The sequence below is a fragment of the Macrobrachium nipponense genome, chromosome 10, assembly GCF_015104395.2.
Source record: "Macrobrachium nipponense isolate FS-2020 chromosome 10, ASM1510439v2, whole genome shotgun sequence".
Classification (NCBI taxonomy): Eukaryota; Metazoa; Arthropoda; class Malacostraca; order Decapoda; family Palaemonidae; genus Macrobrachium; species Macrobrachium nipponense.
In genome coordinates, this window is record NC_087204.1 from 85158307 (window position 1) to 85174884 (window position 16578).

Here is a 16578-nt window from a genome sequence, read left to right on the forward strand (position 1 = left end):
ACCCATGTTATTAAAGACTTCGATAGTGTTACTTGAGAGTACTCAGTCAACGGAGACGAGTATGGCGAAGAATTGGAAGGTGAAGGTGGAAACAGAGAACGAGAATTGGCAGCGGGAAGAGAAAATGGCAATTGTTTGTCAGTCGCGACAGAAAACGGGAACTGATAACTGAAACCCCGTGGCTGAAGGCGGGTGGGTGCGAAGCTAACTGAAGCGACCAAGAGTATCTCGGTCCTATTGAGGGACGAGTCGACGACTAAAGTATCAGATGAAAGCCGCCAGAAGAAGGGCCTTTGTTGGTGGGGAAAAAAATCCCACTCCGCTATTTTTCTTCCCGCCGTCGCTGTTGCTGCAATTTTCCAATTTTTCTCTTCTTTCATCTTTGTGAAAATCGGGAATGAAGAGTTGTTTTAACGATGGCGCGTGTATTTTGCCGCTGGAACTGGCCGTGATAAGAGAGTTTATAAAAAGGAATCGTAAATGAAGAGCCAACTTCGAAACTGATGATAATACGAGTGTTCATTTCTGAATTACCTTATTCCCTTTTAATATTTTACATGTCCATGCACGCTTACTACTTTACACTGAAAATAAAAATCAACGTTCAGCATTCCACTGTATATTTCAATATACATGCATTTTGGCCGAAATCTGTTCGCATGATCTGTCGAATTTCTTAAATATTATTTCTCTTATTACTTCTCGGTCACATAAAAAATGCTATAACCTGATGTATGTCATTTTTAAATTATATTGCTATATTACCGCTTTCTTATGAATTTAAAATTGTGAATATTAATGTTAATAAAGAAAATACTGCATGAGTATTCAAGTTTCAACTGACGAAAAGCCGGTGACAGATCTAATGTGAAAATATTGCAAGACCCAATATCTGTAGGTGGAGAGCGGAAGATTTTCCTCTGCCGCCTACGCCCCCCCCCCCCCCCCCCCCCCACCCTCCCTCCCTCCACACCCCCAACCCAAAAAAAAAAAGAAAAAAAAAATTTTTGTTGTGTCCTGTGAAGATTCAAGCAGAAAGAAATCTTGTGAAAGAAATCGAAATATCTCATACTCCACTGAATTTTTTTCTTCACTGTAATAAACTATCGTAAACCTGGGAAATTATATTAATTTTCCAAATTCTGCTGTTCTTTAGTAGTTGATTGCATTCGTAGGACAAATATGCATATACGTCGTTTATGTGACCTACAAACATCAGCGAGTAGATTTTAACCCCGAAAAATAAACGAACACCAAACACTAATTTTAAAGATTTTTTCACAAATAATAAATATTCAATATAACAAACTGTAAGGAGAACAAACAACATAGCTTAAACTTTACAATTAAGCTAAAAGTAACCTTGATAAAATTCTACAGGGTCTGTACCTCATGTCGAAGGAAATGATAAATTCACGAAATTTATGGGGATCCAAAGTTACTATGGACTAATATGACAGATTGGGAACGTTTAAAACAAAAAAACTAAAAAAATAACACAATATTGGAAAACAAACACCTCAGGGAAGCGAAATGGTTCGCAATTATATAAAAAATCTCAATAACCAAGCGCAAAAAATGAGGAACAACGGTTTGAAGCACAAACAAATACAAAACTGCACCGACTAGTAAGCCTCCCAAAAAATAAATAAATAAAAAAGTACACAAAACTGGCTACAAAATCCACTATTACTTTGTTGTGAAAATTCACAATAGCTTTAGTTTTGATACTTGGAGAAATTTCCTGATAAAAAATAGGATTTTTAAGATATTTCTAAGGGATCTAAGAGCCTTTGGAACGCGCGTGGTCTCCAGGCTCCATTAACTTTTTCAGACCTTAAACCCCTCAGGGAACCTATCATTTTGATATCGCTTACTCGGGGAGTAAGCCTACAGACTATTTTGTTGTTATTGTTTGGAATGGGGGGGGGGGGGGGTGGGGGGGGGGGGGGCGTGTAAAAAAAAGTCTCTGAAGGAAACTAACATGGTCTGAAAAAGGTGTTTCACGCTGAGTTAAAGATACTGGAATTTTAGGATAGGATATCTTTTTTTTTTATTAGAATGAAAATTAAAAAATAAATAATGTGCTCCTTAATTAGTGTACTGAATTTAGGCTATGTTTCCACGTATAACTGAGACTATATGTCTATTTTGTTTGATCATTGCTGTCATTATGAGTAGTACTAAGTATGTATATCAATTACGAAGACCACTTCACATTAAGTTAAGAATGTAATGTTTACAACTTATGCGTGAGGGGAAAATCTTACACACGTCCAGAGTAAGCTGGAGGTCGGATCACGCCTTGTTTTTAAATACGATAACTTACATTTATGGAAAAAAGTAGTGAAAACTATAGATTTGTTGAAGGTCGGTTCAAAATACCACACAGCTGTTAGAAGTTCATGTAATGAAAACATTAAGATCGTAAACACAGGAAATGAAAAATCTACTGTTAGAAACTCCAATAACTTTGGTGGGGATTTATGAAAAATCTATTCTTGCTTTCGTGGAGATATAGCGATGAAATATAATCTTTCATCTGAACAAAATATCCTTCTCTGATTCCGGGGCCTGTAAAACACGCAATGAATAATATCTGATCTCTAGTATCTAGTTTTTTTTTAATGGTAAGATCTGAGGTAACCAGTAATTCTATTCTTTGAAAGAATTATGAAATGGAAAGATAAATCTAAAGTAGAATCTGTTTTGGAAAGAAATTCAGACAGTAGGTAAATGTCAGTTATTTGCGGTGGGCTTAACCGTTTACTAAAAGTAAGGCTACAAGACTGCAGCTGTACTTTTTCCTTATTACCAAGACATGGTCACAGCAACTGTCACCATACCTTAATAATAAGAGGAAAGAACTTACATCTCAACTGTTTGTTCATATATATATATAATATATATATATATATATATATATATATATATATATATATATATAATATATATATATACATACATATATACATACATACTTACATACATATATATATATATATATATTATATATATATATATATATATATATATATATATATAACAAACCAGCAGGGAAGCACCATCTACATATCAGTAAGGACACCAAGGCCAAAACCCGGAACAACATTTTGTACAGCTTTATTGGGACATGTTTTGAGTAGTACTATCACTCGTTATCAACTACAAAATTAAAATGGATGACATTATAATTCTTGCAATCAAATTCATAATAATAAAATGACATGTATAAAAATTATAAGAGTACTTTAAAAGATAGCTAATACTTAAAAAAGTAAATAAATGGCTAAATGAAACAATTGAGTAGATAAAATAAAATAAAGCAGAATGCAAATCTAAGTCACAAAAACGAAAGGTACAAAAGAACAGTAAATATACTAAGTCGATATACAAACCAGCAGGATGCAGACTAAAAACACAAAAGTGAGGTCACAGCTACATTTCTAGCCAAGGAAGGCTTTATCTTAACAGAATATAAAACTTCTAAAAGTCGAGGTCTGTAGCAAACTGGGCAGAGGTTAAAATAGAAAAATCATCGATATGTAAAGGGTAACCAGACTCCTCGCTGTGTTCCCTAATTGCACTTTAACTAGGTCTTGAAAGATAATTGCCTGTACGAAATGACCTACCAAGGTGTTCGAACCATCTCATCCAAGCTGATCTGGTAGTTTTTCCAACGTAAGTGGCATCACAACCACTTCACTGCCATTTATAGATCAGATTGGACCGAAGGCTTGTTGGTATGGGGTCTTTAATCTTAAAGAAATTTCCTAATTTATTTTGTAACGTAAAATATATTTTGATATCTAGCTGAAGGTAAATTCTATATTAATATGCGCCGTTAACTACAAATTAGTATACCATGACTCCTTTCATTTTATCAACTGCCAAAGAAACTGTAATTTTTTATAACTATTATGTAATTTTTTATAACTATTATGAAGTCTCTTTTCACTCAAATTCCACAGGATGAGATGATTGACATCTGTCTTAATGAGCTGTTTACAAATAATAATGATACTGTCAACGGGTTCAACAGGTCTCAGTTAAAGGAACTTTTAGTCCTAGCTACTAAAGAATGTTATTTTTTGTTTAACAGTTTTTTATATAAACTGTTAAACAAAAAGGAGTCGTGACCAGATCCCTCGTTTTTTAGAGTACCTTAATAGTAAGCAAATTAATAGAGAATTTACGTACATCTGAAGTCGAAGATAATCATATACTTGCTTTTCTAGATATTCAAGTAAAAAATCTTAATAATAAATTTCACACTTCAGTCTTTAGAAAGCCTTCTTTGACAGGTCTTATGTCTAAATTTCATCAGCTACACCTTTGAAATATAAGATGAATTTAATATTTACGCTAGTTACAAGAGCATATAAAATTTGTTCTAGCTATTTGAATTTACACGAAGAATTGGAATTTCTAAGGTCACTCTTAAAAAACAATGGCTGCCCGTTAAATTACGTGAATACATATGAGCTGATTCGATACAGTTTTGAATATGCCTTTTCCGTGATAGTCTAAAGTCCCCTGAAACCGTTATAAGTGATACTGTGTGTATGTGTAACAAAACAAGGCAACCGCCAAAGACGTTACAAGTTGGCGTGGCTAAGGCAGTTCAAAGAGTGCCACGCATCTCTATATCCCTTCTTGATTGGCCCTTGTGTCTAAGGAGCCAAAATAACCAATCAGCTTCTTGAATAAAGATGCCATCTGAAAGGGGGCATTTGAAACAGAGGCCGCACCATCGGTCAGGGCAGTTCGTCAGCGGGTCGCATAGAGAACAGACAAACTGGGTCGAGACACGAGTGCCCAGTGCCCGCAGTCCCATTCCCCGTCGGCCGCCACGCAAAGACGTGTATAGTCATGAGTGTCAATAACAGTCTAACCTGCCGTCCGGTTGTGCACTAATATAGTTAACGTAATAATTACAGGCCACCTGTGTAGCTAAGAAGAATACACCTGTGTTAAACGTTTCATCGATTATTATTTTTGCATGTCCTACATTTCATGCACGTAAACTTATCTCTCTCCTGTTTATTCCTTCATATCCCGAACCCACAAATGACCGAGATCAGGTCACATATATTGGTAAACAACTTTCAAAATTATATGTAAACAAACAACTTGAAACTACCGTTAACGTCAAGAAACCTGTTATTTATCTACCTTTAACTTTTACTGGAACTCATAGTTACGATCTAAAAAAGCAATTAATTTCTATTTTGTCCATTGGTTACCCTCAGCTAGATATCAAAATATATTTTACGTTACAAAATAAATTAGGAAATTTCTTTAAGATTAAAGACCCCATACCAACAAGCCTTCGGTCCAATCTGATCTATAAATGGCAGTGAAGTGGTTGTGATGCCACTTACGTTGGAAAAACTACCAGATCAGCTTGGATGAGATGGTTCGAACACCTTGGTAGGTCATTTCGTACAGGCAATTATCTTTCAAGACCTAGTTAAAGTGCAATTAGGGAACACAGCGAGGAGTCTGGTTACCCTTTACATATCGATGATTTTTCTATTTTAACCTCTGCCCAGTTTGCTACAGACCTCGACTTTTAGAAGTTTTGTATTCTGTTAAGATAAAGCCTTCCTTGGCTAGAAATGTAGCTGTGACCTCACTTTAGTGTTTTTAGTCTGCATCCTGCTGGTTTGTATATCGACTTAGTATATTTACTGTTCTTTTGCACCATCCGTTTTTGTGACTTAAATTTGCATTCTGCTTTATTTTATTTTATCTACTCAATTGTTTAATTTAGCCCTTTTTTCAATTTTTTAAGTATTAGCTATCTTTTAAAGTACTCTTATAATTTTTATACATGTCATTTTATTATTATGAATTTGATTGCAAGAATTATAATGTCATCCATTTTAATTTTGTAGGTTGATAACGAGTGATAGTACTACTCAAAACATGTCCCAATAAAGTTGTACAAAATGCTGTTCCGGGTTTTGGCCTTGGTGTCCTTACTGATTATTTAATATATATATATATATATATATATATATATATATATATATATATATATATATATATATATTATATGTATATATATATAATATATATATATATATATATATATATATAGATTTATATATATATATATATATATATATATATATATATATATATATATATATATATATATATATAATTCACGAAATTTAATTCGTTAATGACAAAATCGTCTATCATCATCATAAATATAAGTGACTTCGGCGATGTCGTAAAGAACATAGGTTAACACCTCTAATCGGCCGTTGTTTTAGAATTATGGCACGGTAAAATACGCGGAATTATCCTTCGTGAAATTATTTGCCATGATAAATATAAGTACAAGACATTATATCACCAAATTTAAATGTATCAAAAAATTTCATATGTAAACTAAAAAATTGAGGAGCGAGCTTAAATAAGTATTTCAATAAACTGCTAGGTGAACAAAACTGATGCAGTCAAATAAGCAGATAATTCAGTAAAATTATCAAACTAACCATTGTCAACTGACAGACAGATTTTTATAACATCGCCTAATTCTTTGCTGCTGGAATAATTGAAGGAATATACAATGAAACTAACTCATATTAAATTCGAGACCCTTCAAAATGAGTTCGTCTCCTACTGAATATGAACTTTGTGATATTTCTCTCTACCAAGCCTCACTGTTCGAGTCAGAATATTGGTTTAGAGCCACCACGAAGCTCAACAGCATTTTCTTTTTTATTTTAGTAGACTCAGGTTATACAACAAACCTCAAATTCTGAGTTAAGATAAGGACCTGAAATTATGCCCGTGAATAAGTCATAACAGTCGTTGAAAAAAACCGTTATGAAAAAATTACTACATAAAATTATGAATAAAAATATGTATATTTTCTATCCCATGCCACAATAAGACAAATTGTTTACCCAGTCCTGTCTATAGTAACGCTGAATAATTATCTTTGAAACCTTCTAAGCGTCCATTTTAAAATTTTCGGCTTAGCTGAGTCTATAAATAAAAATAAAAGGACCGACGGCAAACAGTCATTATCCATTCAGCTTCCACAAATAGAAATAAAGAACATTTGGTTCTATTTTTGTTTCCCTTGACATATTAATATTATTGGTTTATTGAATTGGTATTGGTGAGCAAGATTTTCCCCTCAGGCATAAGTTGTAAACATTATATTCCTAACTTTTAACGTAAATTAAAACGTGCTAAAATCTGTGGTCAAATAGAACGTTGTTTCACCAACGAAAATGAAAAATACGCTATATATTATTGAAAATAATTTTCATTTATTTTTTACATTTACAATCTACTAAATGAATCATACATAGCCTATCCTAAAATTCCCGCATCTTTAACTCAATGTGAAACGCTTTTCCAGACTTTTTTAGGCTCTCCATAGACCTTTCCTACCCCATAACAACAACAAAATAGTAGCTTGGAGGCTTACTCCCCGAGTAAGCTGAAATGAAAATTCTCTCCCTTTCTATATCAAAGCCACACAAAGCGTTCGCAACTGCTGTTGTTTACTGACCGTTCTATACTTAATTGTTTCTTCTTTCTCATGACGTATTAGGATTCCGAATGCTCCTTGTTATTTTCATGTTAACTAACTCGTCTCAGTGATGAGATGATAGACATTTCAATAAATCAATGTCGAGACTGCCGAGATCACGAAGCCATTTTGTTATAATAAGTCGATATAAATTCAAAATCAACAGATTTACTTTAGTGATAAGATTCTGATCGAACTGAATTGTTTGAAATTGTAGCACTTAAACGAGAATAGACGGTACATACGTTTTGCTAAATTATCTGCCAGAATGCTAATACCGTAACGCCACCGTACCCAATACTTGCAAACACATCATTTTAAACGGTTGATAACTCCTAGGCAGAATAATTGTTATTGTATTTTTAATAATTTGAGCCTATTATTAGCTACCTAATCCATGAGGAAAAGTTCAAAAATTCCTTCATTTTACCGGAGATATTTGACAAGCTTAAAGTTTACTCCATGGAAAAAATTTCGTTTGAATGACTGTATTAGGAAGAGGAAACCAAACTCGTATGGAAGGATCCCCTCGAGATATTCCATTACGGGAATCCTGTTTTAAATCTTAAATGAAATCGCGACAGACATCGGGGGACGGTTAGGATTAATACACACACACGGCCATAATTAATAGAAAATTATACGTGGCCATTCTCCGTTACCTGGTGTTTACCTCTGTGTGTGTGTGTGTGTGTGTGTGTGTGAGAGAGAGAGAGAGATAACCATTTCTAGAAGATTGCGGCTAACCATTCTTTCTTGATGAATGCTCTAAATAGTAACGTCAAACGCACATATTACCATTCTTAATTTTCTGTAAAATTCAAATGAATATACTATCAACTAATATAGTCTTAGGCAAGGAATTTATCTTGCAACTTATACAATATTGAAACGATACTGTTTTAATGAAAATAATTTTCATATCCATTCCCTTTATAAAAGCACTGTGATATTCCACATCCAACCTGCAAATAATTCTTACTGGAAGTTTATTGACTTTATTCCGTTTCCATACATCTTATATTCGGCCAATATCTCTATACCATAGACTTTCGAAGGCAGTCTGAAAAAAGGCCTGTTCCAGCTATGAGCATTTGAAAAATAACATGGCACGATTATTTCTAAATATATATATATATATATATATATATATATATATATATATATATATATATATATGTGTGTGTGTGTGTGTGTGTATATAACATCTTTTCTAAATATATATATATATATATATATATATATATATATATATATATATATATATATATATATATATAGTATATATATACATACATATATATATATATATATATATATATATATATATATATAGAGAGAGAGAGAGAGAGAGAGAGAGAGAGAGAGAGCAGAGAAGAGAGAGAGAGAGAGAGAGAGAGAATATGCACATAATTCTCCGGTTAACATGCAACAATAAAGGTTCATAATGTATTACTTATGAGTTATATATATATATATATATATATATATATATATATATATATATATATATATATATATATATATATATATATATATACTGCACAAAGTAAATCGAACAGGAAGATATCACGTGACAGACGTCATAGGCTCTTGTTAAACTCCCGTTAACGAACATCAGTGAAGCCTATTTATTTTTTCGTGGAAATTGCACCAAATGATTCTAATTAGACCCTATTCAAATGACCAGAGGAATTTCAGCTTCAAAAGTGAATGATGGTTTAGTTATTGCTGTTCATCAACCAGATTTAGTCCATAATTGATACACCATTAATTATTATGCTTGCTTTGGTCATACGTAAAGGTAGGTAATTATCGGTTGAAATATTTTTTATGTATATATGAGAGCGTGCATTGTCCGTTTAATCCTCAACGATTCTCACTAAGCCACAACACGATTGTGATGATAATAATGATGGTGATGTCTGTCATCATCACAATTTTATAATATTTTCGTTATTTTTGTGGCTTTACATTTTTGTCATTATAACTATTGGGAATGTTGCATTTATGGCATTTTAAATTATTATAGCTACATGAAATATTGCATATAGCATTTTAAATTATCACAGCTACTTGCAATGTTGCATATATAGCATTTTAAATGATTATTGATACTTGGACATTTGTATTTATGGCATTTCAAATTATTATAGCTTCTTGGAATGTTGCATTTATGGCATTTCAAATGATTATAGCTACTTGGAATTTTGCATTTAAGGCATTTCAAATGATTATAACTACTTGGAATGTTACATATACAGCATTTTAAATTATTATAGCTACTTAAAATGTTGCATTTATGACATTTTAAATAATTATGGCTTCTAAGCATTTTATATTTATGGCATTTTAAATTATTATAGCTACTTGGAATGTTCCATTTATGGCATTACAAATGATTATTGCTCCTTGGAATGTTACATTTATGGTATTTTAAATGTAATTTGTCAACAGAACGGCATTGTTCATCCGTGGGATTTTGTTAACATATAGTCCATAAATCCTGCTTACTTCAGGCTTTATGGCTCTTCGTAATATTTCTAATACAACTCCATATATATATTATATATATATATATATATATATATATATATATATATATATATATATATATATATATATAGAAAAATATATATATATGGTTCCAGATGAGGTGTCATATCAGTTTAATATCAGGTCCCTAAAACACATAACAAAAGCGCCATGATTTATTCAGGAAACAAACTCATTAAAATATTACAAATGACAACAATATCTCTATAAACAAAATTTACCTCATTATAAAAACGCTTCAGTAGTTTTTTTATGTGTAGTAAATTTATATTTACAGTAATTTTGTTGTGATTTGTAATATCTCAATGAATTTGTATTAATTTCACCTACTAAAAGGTTGCGCTGAGCTTATGTGAGAAACGTTTCTTGAATAAACCCAGGCTTTTATGATATGCTTTACGGATCCTGCTGTCACTGATATATATATATATATATATATATATATATATATATATATATATACTATATATATATATATATATATGTATGTATATTAGTATATATACAAACGCCTGTCTGTCATAACAAGACATATTTTTTTCATGATACTGTATGTTAATGAAAGAATATTGGTTCCATATTCCAGATATACATCGAAAAGGCCATTAGACAACAGATTCAACGTACGAATTTATGACGACACGGGATTTCTTTACCAATGAACAGTTCTAATAAGGGGATTTATATACCGAATAAAGTTCTAAGAAGGGGGTTTCCTGATGCTAAGTAAATATAAAAGAGTAGCTTGATCTGAATTTTCTTTTTGCTACTAAATGAAGTCGAATTATCCTAGCTTTGTTCACCGTGCATTACGTCCAAGGTAAGGGGCAGAGTGAGATTCAAGAAGTTTTTGTGTGTGTAATGTCTTTTTCTAATTATAACTATACATGATGATAAATACTGAATTAAATGTTATTCAATTCCCATAGAAAATGAATAAATTGATCCACACAAATAATAGCATTTTATTCTTCCAAGTGAAGAATTAATGTACAGCTTTTTGAATAAATAATCTGTCAAATTACATCCAGTATAACGTTTTAAAGCATCCTGCCATGTACATATAGCAGATACAAACAAGCCAGAAAGTGAAAAACTTTATTCCACAAACAAGAAGAGCAATGAGCAATATTGTGATGAAAAGTACACAGGAATTTTCGAAGGCCCTTAATCGATTTCGGATATATTTACCGAAATAATGTAAACAGTAAGTACACGGAACTTTTTTAAAAATACCTCCAACCTGCCGGATTCTGATTTTCCAAATGACAAGAATTCCAGCATTACATATTTGAACAGTTTGAGGGATTCGGATAAATCGAGTTGATACTGGCAGAAGTTTAGAGAGCTACAAATATCGAGGTCACATCACAATAAAGAGTATGTTTGACTGGTTTATTGCTTTTGATGTTGACAATGCGAACTAGGTATTTGTTAACTTTGGCTGAGCTAAATAACTTTGGAATGGAAATGATGAACTCTTTATAGAATCTTTTTTTTCGTTTCGATTTTTATTATTCTTGAATATACGAGAATCTATTAAACAAAGTATGAAATTTATCTTTATTTATACTATACATAGATGTGATGTTTCTGCAGCACGATGACTGCTGTAGGTCATTTTTGTCTATTCGTCAGTCTGTCTTCCAAATCTATTTTAATATAGCTTTGTTTATAGTGATGGTAACGTTCATTTTCGCTATGATGTAACCGCATCAGTTTGTCATATTTTGACCTTGAAATATGGTCATTAAGGCAGCAAGGTCATCGTCATATACTTTTCCCAGAATGGCGACTTTAGTGTTTCGAAATGTAAAAATACCATACTTTTCTAATTAATTACTAGTTACGCACAAGAGGTCTGTTTTACAGGTGCTCTTTAAAAAATAAGATGAAATAAAAGCTGAAAAAATGCCGAGAATCCTCCGTATCTAGATTCATATATATATATATATATATATATATATATATATATATATATATATATTGTAATGGCCTCGTTGGACCACAACACACTCTAGGTCTACAGGACCATAAATAATCAAAATACCACAAACTTAGGTGTTCAAAAGGGAGCAATCCACTAAGGTGGAAGCAAGCCCAGGTAAATGCAGCACAATAATAACTCAAGGGGGATAGCAAAACAATGAAAAAAAAATCAATATATATTATATTCTAAAATACATGAAGTTATAACTAGGCCTCTTCATTAACATTAAATCACAAAATCACTTACACAACATGTACCCAAATGATTAGGCAACGCATTCAACCTCTGAAGAGGAAAGGGGGCCCAGAGAGGAATAGAAAAAATAACCAAAAGAAAGGAATAACCTGAATTTTACACTCTAAAGGATGATGATGAGACGATGAAGGTCTCCTCCCATAAGCACTCCAATAAAGGCAGAGGACGGCAATCACAATACAATAACTATAGAGCTCTATCAGAAAATTCATCTGACTACTGCAGTGCAGCCGTGATCCTAGTCATCTTGTTCATAATCATGGACGCCGTGATCCCAGTAATCTTGGTCAATACTTTTTATAATAAATGGATGACACGCCTTACCGTCGCCAAGCGAGGCCCCTCTGGCAAGTACTGCACCAGAGGCAATAATAAAATGGCAGAGATGTGGAGAAACTGCCAGCTGAAGATATATATTTTCTGAGACTTGCTGTAAATCCGAGAGAGATAGCAGGCTCACAAGTCAGGGTGCAGATACAAACTGCCTGCAGCTTGGAAATCAGGTCTCAAGTCAACTCAGCAAAGCCAAAATATGGAGGGGAGAAACAGGGAGGATTAGTCAACAAGACTACACAAAAATACCACTGGAGTGAGGAGACCCCACCCTACTAACAAGAAGGCGAATCACAATGACTTTACAGCCTTCAGAAATGAAAGAGGAACTTAAAAGCTAACCTAAGTAAGCTAATACATTATAAAAATCCTAAGGCTTACTTACACCTCCTCACCCAGAGAAAAAAAAAATATTTTTTTTTTCCAGACAAAATTGCAAAAGTTAAAACAAATATGCAAAAGTTTACGTTAAAGTTAAGGGAATTAAGTATCCAATATATACACACTTGAAATATAATATAAACAATTAACAAAGGAATTACAAATGTTAACAAATGGAAAGTCACTTAACACCATACACTAAATAATTGCACCAAGTCCTTCACCTAGGACTAAAATCATAAGACAACCTGTATCAATATTGATTATCACAATATGGGATCACCTAGGTTGCAAGAGGAGAGATAGACATCAAATGAGTTAATGCTAAGATCAAGGCCAACATCTCTTCTCGATTGTGGAATATTTTCTTTGAGGCAAAGTGAGCTTTTTAGAAAAATACACCACCGGATGGACGATACCATTTCCGTCAGCCTGACTCAATACCGACACCAACCCCCACATCACTTGCATCAGTGGTAAGCTGGAATGGAGTGTCAAAATTGGGAGCTGTTAACAAAGGCCGACTAATGAGGATCAGTTTTATCTTCTCTAATGCCTCCTGAGCCTCCTTACTCCAACGAAGGTAACATTTTTCTTCAACAAAGCAGTAAGAGGTTCCGCAATGTCTGAAAAATTGCGAATGAATCTACGATAATAGCTTGCCATCCCCAATACCCTTCGCAAATCTTTCCTACATTTAGAACCTCTACCTTACGAATACCTCCAACCTGCCGGATTCTGATTTTGTTTTCCAAATGACAAGAATTCCAGCATTACATATTTGAACAGTTTGAGGGATTCGGATAAATCGAGTTGATACTGGCAGAAGTTTAGAGAGCTACAAATATCGAGGTCACATCACAATAAAGAGTATGTTTGACTGGTTTATTGCTTTTGATGTTGACAATGCGAACTAGGTATTTGTTAACTTTGGCTGAGCTAAATAACTTTGGAATGGAAATGATGAACTCTTTATAGAATCTTTTTTTTTCGTTTCGATTTTTATTATTCTTGAATATACGAGAATCTATTAAACAAAGTATGAAATTTATCTTTATTTATACTATACATAGATGTGATGTTTCTGCAGCACGATGACTGCTGTAGGTCATTTTTTGTCTATTCGTCAGTCTGTCTTCCAAATCTATTTTAATATAGCTTTGTTTATAGTGATGGTAACGTTCATTTTCGCTATGATGTAACCGCATCAGTTTGTCATATTTTGACCTTAAATATGGTCATTAAGGCAGCAAGGTCATCGTCATATACTTTTCCCAGAATGGCGACTTTAGTGTTTCGAAATGTAAAAATACCATACTTTTCTAATTAATTACTAGTTACGCACAAGAGGTCTGTTTTACAGGTGCTCTTTAAAAAATAAGATGAAATAAAAGCTGAAAAAATGCCGAGAATCCTCCGTATCTAGATTCATATATATATATATATATATATATATATATATATATATATATATATATATATATATATATATATATATATATATATATTGTAATGGCCTCGTTGGACCACAACACACTCTAGGTCTACAGGACCATAAATAATCAAAATACCACAAACTTAGGTGTTCAAAAGGGAGCAATCCACTAATGTGGAAGCAAGCCCAGGTAAATGCAGCACAAGAATAACTCAAGGGGGATAGCAAAACAATGAAAAAAATCATCAATATATATATTCAATAAAATACATGAAGTTATAACTAGGCCTCTTCATTAAACATTAAATCACAAAATCACTTACACAACATGTACCCAAATGATTAGGCAACGCATTCAACCTCTGAAGGAGGAAAGGGGGCCCAGAGAGGAATAGAAAATAACCAAAAGAAAGGAATAACCTGAATTTTACACTCTAAAGGATGATGATGAGACGATGAAGGTCTCCTCCCATAAGCACTCCAATAAAGGCAGAGGACGGCAAATCACAATACAATTACTATAGAGCTCTATCAGAAAATTCATCTGACTACTGCAGTGCAGCCGTGATCCTAGTCATCTTGTTCATAATCATGGACGCCGTGATCCCAGTAATCTTGGTCAATACTTTTTTATAATAAATGGATGACACGCCTTACCGTCGCCAAGCGAGGCCCCTCTGGCAAGTACTGCACCAGAGGCAATAATAAAATGGCAGAGATGTGAGAAACTGGCCAGCTGAAGATATATATTTTCCGAGACTTGCTGTAAATCCGAGAGAGATAGCAGGCTCACAAGTCAGGGTGCAGATACAAACTGCCTGCAGCTTGGAAATCAGGTCTCAAGTCAACTCAGCAAAGCCAAAATATGGAGGGGAGAAACAGGGAGGATTAGTCAACAAGACTACACAAAAATACCACTGGAGTGAGGAGACCCTACTAACAAGAAGGCGAATCAACAATGAACTTTACAGCCTTCAGAAATGAAAGAGGAACTTAAAAGCTAACCTAAGTAAGCTAATACATTATAAAAATCCTAAGGCTTACTTACACCTCCTCACCCAGAGAAAAAAAAAATATTTTTTTTTTTTCCAGACAAAATTGCAAAAGTTAAAACAAATATGCAAAAGTTTACGTTAAAGTTAAGGGAATTAAGTATCCAATATACACACTTGAAATATAATATAAACAATTAACAAAGGAATTACAAATGTTAACAAATGAAAAGTCACTTTAACACCATACACTAAATAATTGCACCAAGTCCTTCACCTAGGACTAAAACAAAAATCATAAGACAACCTGTATCATAATTGATTATCACAATATGGGATCACCTAGGTTGCAAGAGGAGAGATAGACATCAAAATGAGTTAATGCTAAGATCAAGGCCAACGTCTCCTTCTCGATTGTGGAATATTTTCTTTGAGGCAAAGTGAGCTTTTTAGAAAAATACGCCACCGGATGGACGATACCATTTCCGTCAGCCTGACTCAATACCGCACCAACCCCCACATCACTTGCATCAGTGGTAAGCTGGAATGGAGTGTCAAAATTGGGAGCTGTTAACAAAGGCCGACTAATGAGGATCAGTTTTATCTTCTCTAATGCCTCCTGAGCCTCCTTACAAACGAAGGTAACATTTTTCTTCAACAAAAGCAGTAAGAGGTTCCGCAATGTCTGAAAAATTGCGAATGAATCTACGATAATAGCTTGCCATCCCCAATACCCTTCGTAAATCTTTCCTACATTTAGGAACCTCTACCTTACGAATGGCTTCAATGTTAGCCTCCTTAGGAGCTACCATACCTGCTTCCTATTCTCATGTCCAAGATATACCACCTTTTGCTTTTTGCGAAATCGACCTTTCTTAAATTAATAACCAGGCCCTGCTTTCCTAAGTACTTTGAATAAGGCCTCAATTCTCTTCAGGTGCGACTGCCAGTCGTCGCTAAAAATAACCAAGTCATCAATCCATACACACACCCTCTAGACCACTAACCAACGAATTCATAAGTCTCTGAAAGGTGGCAGCAGCATTTTCATGCCAAAGGGCATTACTTACAC